Below are 6,000 nucleotides of genomic sequence, written 5' to 3' on the forward strand. Positions count from 1 at the left end.
CAACTTTCTCCCTTCGAGGCAGGAGGGGATGTCCCACCTGCCCTGCGGTGTCCCTTGGGCCACTCCACAGGGGTGACGGCTTGTCACCTCCCTCCACTTGTCTCCCAGGTGGGCTTCACAGCTGAGTAGACCCTGAGCAAAGGCTGGTTTCTGCCTCCCCCAGGTACAGCTTCAGCAAGTCCGCCCCTGCAGCCAGGCTGGAAAAAACAAGATGGCGAGGCTGACCTCATGAGTTTTCATGGTGAGGTGTTTAGATACACAGAGGCGCTTGGCCTCCAGGAGTCCAGCAGACCCTGTGGCTGGCCCCTCTGCCCCCGGCTCAGACAGTCACCTCTCGAGACTGTGAGGTGCCATCTCAGAACAGGCATGGTGCGTTCTACCAGTAAGCGCCGCACTCAGGTGGCAGAGGCAGGGTTAGCCACCAGTTGGAGGCCAGCCTGGGATCCATAACGAGTTCCAGGTCGGCCAAGACAAGATACCGAGACCCTGCCTCCAAAATCAAAACAATTGAGCCAGGCATTAACCAGCTTGGAGCGCAGGACATCTTGTCTCAGAACAACAGAGAGAGAGAGATTAAGAGAGAATTAAGCCAAGCAAAGAAAACAAAAATTTAAAAAATAAATTACGGATGGGGCTGGAGAGGTTGAGGATGCTGGCTCCGCGCCCAGAGGACCAGGTTAATTCCCAGCACCCACACGAAGGCTCACAGCTGTTTGCGGCTCCAGTTCCAGGGGCTCCAACTCTATTCTGCCTCCGTGGGGGCTGCACAGAGGCGGTGCACAGACAGGCGGGCAGGCCAAACAGCCATAGACATTAGAATATACATGTTAAAAAAGGGAATGACGGTGAGTTATTTTTAAAAACTGAGAGGCTGCTGGCCTCCACCTATCCCAGGTTCCTCCTCTCCAGACGCCTGGGTCTTCCGAGAGTTGTGAGCCAAGTGGGAAGAGGGTGTTTGTGCACAAGTGCTGGTTGAGGCTTATTCTAACTCCTCACCCTTGACACTACTGACACCCAGGCTGGATGGTTCTTCATCCTGGAAGGCATTCCAAGCCATACAGACAGCCAGTAGCATCCCCGGCTGCCTCCTGTCACCACTCTGGGGCAAGAATGGCTCCTGGAGGAGCCCCAGGAAAGTCCTGTCTGCCTCAGTTTCCTCATGCCGCCGGCCATGCTGTGTGCTCCTCAGGCTACCCAGTTCTGAGCCACCAGTCTCTGACCCAGCCACGAGGGCTCATTAATCTCTCATTAGCTGAGCCATCGGGCACCTGGCCTCCTCTCCGCTTTCCTGATGCAGCCCTGCCTAGGGTGTAGGCCCTAATCACGTCAGACCAAGAGTACTCGTGAGTCTCCACGGCCACAGCCTCCCACCCTGGTCTCAGTTCTGTCCAAACCCTCTGCTACCCAGTTTCCTCAGGGAGCAACAGCCCTGCTCCCAACCCACCAGGAGATTCACATTCCTTAGGGTGCTGGGGGTTTGAGCTCACGGCAAGCGCTCTCCCCTGAGCCCCATCCCCAACACTGGCAAAGGACCGCTGATGGACTGTCCAAGACACTGGGGCTTCGGAGGTGATAGGGACGAAGACATCACCCTAGGTGCTCACAGTGTGGGAGGCCCTTAAGTAAAGCAGCTTTAGGGAGGGGTGGGCCCCCCCTTTCCCCAGGAGCCCCAGCGGAGCTGCTGTCTAAACTGATGCTTGCTTTAGGCCGGCATGGGTGAAGTCTCGGGGTGTGGGGTTCAAAGGGAATATGGAAGTGAGAATGGGCAGCAGAGCTTCTAGAAAATGGGGGTCCACATGCTATAGGGGGTCCACATTCTGTAGGGGTAGATGTAGCTTTGCCGAGGCAGCTGCTGGGCTGGGCTGGTAGGAGAGGGACAGGCAGGACAGACATCCCCGTAGGCCAGACCTGTGATGCCCCCCTGCCTGTCTTGTCCCTGCCGCTGCCTCAGCTGCCCCCGCAGTCAGTGCCATCATCTTACACACCTGAGCGCAGCTGCCTGTGTGCCACGTGAGGGCTGCCCCCTTCACTGCTCTTTCACCCGGTCTTGGGGACAGCTCCACCCTGGGCAGAGAGTGACCATGTGTGAGTAAGGGGTGTGGAGTGGCTGACGCCAGAGACACCGGAGGGTGAGTGTGCCTCCTCCCAGAGCGCAGACATGTCCCGTGCGCCGTCCAATCCTTCCAGAACATGGACATTGGCTCCGAGCCTGAGGGCCACCCAGGGCAAGCCCTTCCTTCTGCCGGGGCTGGGTCAGGAGGCCAGCTGGGTACCCACCCAAATCCCTTCCGTGCCCCCAGCTCCCACCCTTTGGTGGAACCCAGGTGCCTCGCTCCATGACACAGCTGCGGTCTCCCACTATCAGGGCACCCCCGACGGGTGGGGCAGCTCCATTTGCTTAGGGCTTAGTTCAGAGCAGCCCCAGCCCCCCATGACGTCAAACCTGACCCCTTATAAGACGCAGGGTCCCCGGCCAGCCACCCAGCTGTGACATGGCTCAGGTGACCAGTGGCCTCTGTCCCACTTTTGGCTTCCTCTGCTGCCTCCTCTTCCTTCCAGCTTCTTGGGAGGCAGGTAAGATGCCCAGAGAGGTAAAGGGGTCACCATTATGAGGGGCGGGGGTTCGAAATCACGAAGGGCTTCTTTCTCGGTATTGATGGGGCCGGTTGCCAGTCACAGGAGGGAGCGCAGGCCAGTGGCCTGGGTGTCCTGAAGGGTGGCCTAGTGCGTTCACGACATAAGGGAGGGGAATCTTGACTCTGCTGTCTCTTTTGACACGAGGTCTCGAGGGCTCCGCCTGCCCAGAGCCTCAAGCTTGCGTGAAGGCACTGTGTGGGCTTAGTTTTGGGGACGGGGAGGGAGCTGGCACACACAGGCCACTAACTACACGTAACTACGTGTAAGGAGCTCACCGATGCTCACCGAACTTCATCTCCTTAACGTCCGTCTTCCAGTGGAGGAGAAACTTGGGGAGCAAGGGAACCGCCCCAAATCACACGGCTGGAGGGGGCAAGCTTTGGGGGGCAGGAGCATGGGGTGGGCTCCAGAGAGCTCTGTGCAGACTGGACCTGGACTTGACTCAGCCACTTAGCTCACTGGCCGATGGTGAAGCAGGAAGGTGCTGCCAGCCAGTGCCAGCACCCGGGCACACTGCACTCTGCACCAGGCATGGCTCTGAGGGCTTTGTCCGTGTTTAGACACTTAACCCTCATGGCAGCTCAGTGAGGTTCTGTCCCCGTCTAAAAACACCCCAAGGCTTGGATAGGAGAAGTCCGCCTGGCATGACAGATGCCAGGGGTGGAGGCAGCATCGCTGAGTCGGTTCACGTAGGTAACAGACGGCACTGGGGCAGTGTGAGGGAGCAGAGATGCCAAATGAAGGGGCACACCGAGGGGGCCCAGGCATCTACAGGAGGGTCTTCATCGTGTAGACAAAAAGGCAGGGCACCCACATCTCCAACAGGTGTTAGAGGAATGTGGGGGCGGGGTGCTTCTGGATACTTCCGGGGGCAGAGCAAGCAGGAGATTCTCTGTGAGTTTGAGGCCAGCATGGTCTACAAAGTGAGTCCAGGACAGCCAAGGCTACACAGAGAAACCTTGTCTCCAAAAACAAAAACAAAACCAAACAAACAAAGGCTCCAGGGTCCCATGGAATGGCAGGGGCGGGAGCCGAGACTCAGCACCTCGGACAGCCTCTACAGGGTGCTCTGTAGGCGTCCTGAGCTGACATCCCTGCTCCTGCCCAGAGGGTCCTGCAACAGAGCACGGACGCTGGTCTCAGCTCCCCTGTTCCTGAGCTTCCCGCTTCCCTTCCTGTGTCAGCTAAGGTCCACCGGGGGTCAAGCTGCAGCACAGAACAAACCTACGAGGGGGGGCGGGGTACAGAGCTAAAGCAGGCTCGCTGTGGTCACCTGGACAGAGGCGGGGTACATCGGTCATGATGGGTGTGGTCAGGGAGCACCCTTGAGCTTGGTGAGGCAGGGTGCGGGGAGAGATGGAGGCACACAGAGATGGTGACAAGAGGGGTGGGATGGAGTCTGGGGTGTGGGCCAGGGCTGGGCACAGGGCTGTGAACAGCAGAGAGAAAAGGAGAGAGGAGGTCACCCGGGTGGGCGAGGCCCCCGGAACACGGCTCTGGTGTGGCTCAGCCCCTGTCCGCCCGACCTGGTGATGCCCAGACTCGGGCAGGTGTAGAACCCCAGCGCCTGCCCGAGGGGCAGCACACAGATTCAGCGTGGACAGGGCATGTTGGGACCGGGCTGGAGATGTGGCTGCAGTGGTAAGGTTCTTGCCAAGCACGCCCTGAATAACGTTCCCGGCTCCATGGGGGTGCACACCTGTAATCCTAACACCAGGGAGGTAGATGCAGGAGGATCAAATGTTCAAGGTCATCCTGGCCTACATAGCAATTTCAGGTCCAGCCTGGGCTACATGAGAACGTGCCTCAAAATAAGTAAATTAATTAATTAATTAACAATAAGGTAAAATGATAACTGACACCCACCCAGACTTGGTGGCCAGCCACCTTCCTTCTGCTTGCTCATCTTCGGAAGCCAGTTACTTGACACGGCAGATGTCGCTCCTGGCTCTTCCAACCTTTGGAAGCCACAAATACATTTGTTGTTGTTTTTCTTTTCTTTCTTTCTTTCTTTCTTTCTTTCTTTCTTTCTTTCTTTCTTTCTTTCTTTCTTTTTTATTGTAGAGACAGGGTTTCTTTGTGTAGCCCTGGCTGTCCTGGACTCACTTTGTAGACCAGGCTGGCCTTGAACTCACTGAGATCTGCCTGCCTCTGCTCCCTGAGTGCTGGGATCACAGGCTTGTTGTTTTTCTTACTGTGCACGGTAGAAAGCGGTGGGCATTCTAAAGTCTTTTCAACCATCTCAAACTGTTTCCTCTGACAGTCCAGTATTTGTGGTGTTGCCTGTCACAGGGAGGCTGCTATTCCGAGCTTCCAAGCATGGAGGTGGCCGCAGCGAGGACAAAGTTGATGCACAAAGCCTGCGCTGCAGCCTTGTCCCTCAATTCCGCAAGGCCAGTGGAAGCCTGCTCTCCGCCATGGCTGCTTGTTTGCTCCCTTGCCGTCTCTATCGGTCGCTTATCGTGTCTGGCACATGGAGCGTAGCGGAAACCTGGCCTTGCCAGCTAGACTCGCAGGTTTTTCCTCGCCTGGAAAATGTGCGGCGATAGCTCCCACGCCGTGGGCTTGTGAAAAGATAAAGTAAGCACACACGTGAGCAGTGTACTGCGGACGCCAGCTGCGCCCCTGCCCGGCCCGGAGACTGCCCCGCGCTCCGTACTGAGGTCTTAGCCAGTCCGGGGCTGGCAGCCCCCACCCTGCTTGCTCAGTGTCTCGAGATCACCCAGCCTCTCTGAACCCCGTTCCCTCGGGTGTAAAGCTGGGCGAACAGAAAATAGTTCCCACTCTCGAGAGGTTTGGGGGACAGGTGAATGAGGCTTATGGGAAATTCTCTTCAAAAGTTACGCTGCTATTGCAGCTGGAACTTTCTCCGTGACATTCCAGTGCCATATCTGGGGAAACGGGGAGACTGGCAGCTTCTAAGAGCCTGGTGAGGGCCGAAAGCTCAGTCGTGAAAGGCTGTCTCTGTGAAGAGATGGAGCGCCCGGCCTACTGCGTCAGCTTTCTGCAACCATCGCGGAGATTATTGACCCCTGACGACAGAAGTTTTGTCTTGGGTCATAGTTTTTGATGATCGCATCCGTGACATTTGGCGCTGGTGCCCTCCGTCTAGACAGGAGTGTCTGACAGGCTGAAGCCATTCACTGGTCAGCGGAGGAAGGAGCTGGCACTGTAATGGTCTCTTCAAGGGATGTGTTCCAGCATCCCAACCTCCACCCGTCTGTCACCTCCCATGCAGCCAACCTGATGGCTAAGCATTTGACTCCTGTGGGGCAGTCTGGATCTGCGCTCTGGCACCTGGAAATGGTGCTCCCCAGCACTGAGGGGAGAGTGCTGCTCAGGGCACAGGAGAGCGGAGACCGT

The sequence above is a fragment of the Meriones unguiculatus genome, chromosome 16 (assembly GCF_030254825.1).
Source record: "Meriones unguiculatus strain TT.TT164.6M chromosome 16, Bangor_MerUng_6.1, whole genome shotgun sequence".
Classification (NCBI taxonomy): Eukaryota; Metazoa; Chordata; class Mammalia; order Rodentia; family Muridae; genus Meriones; species Meriones unguiculatus.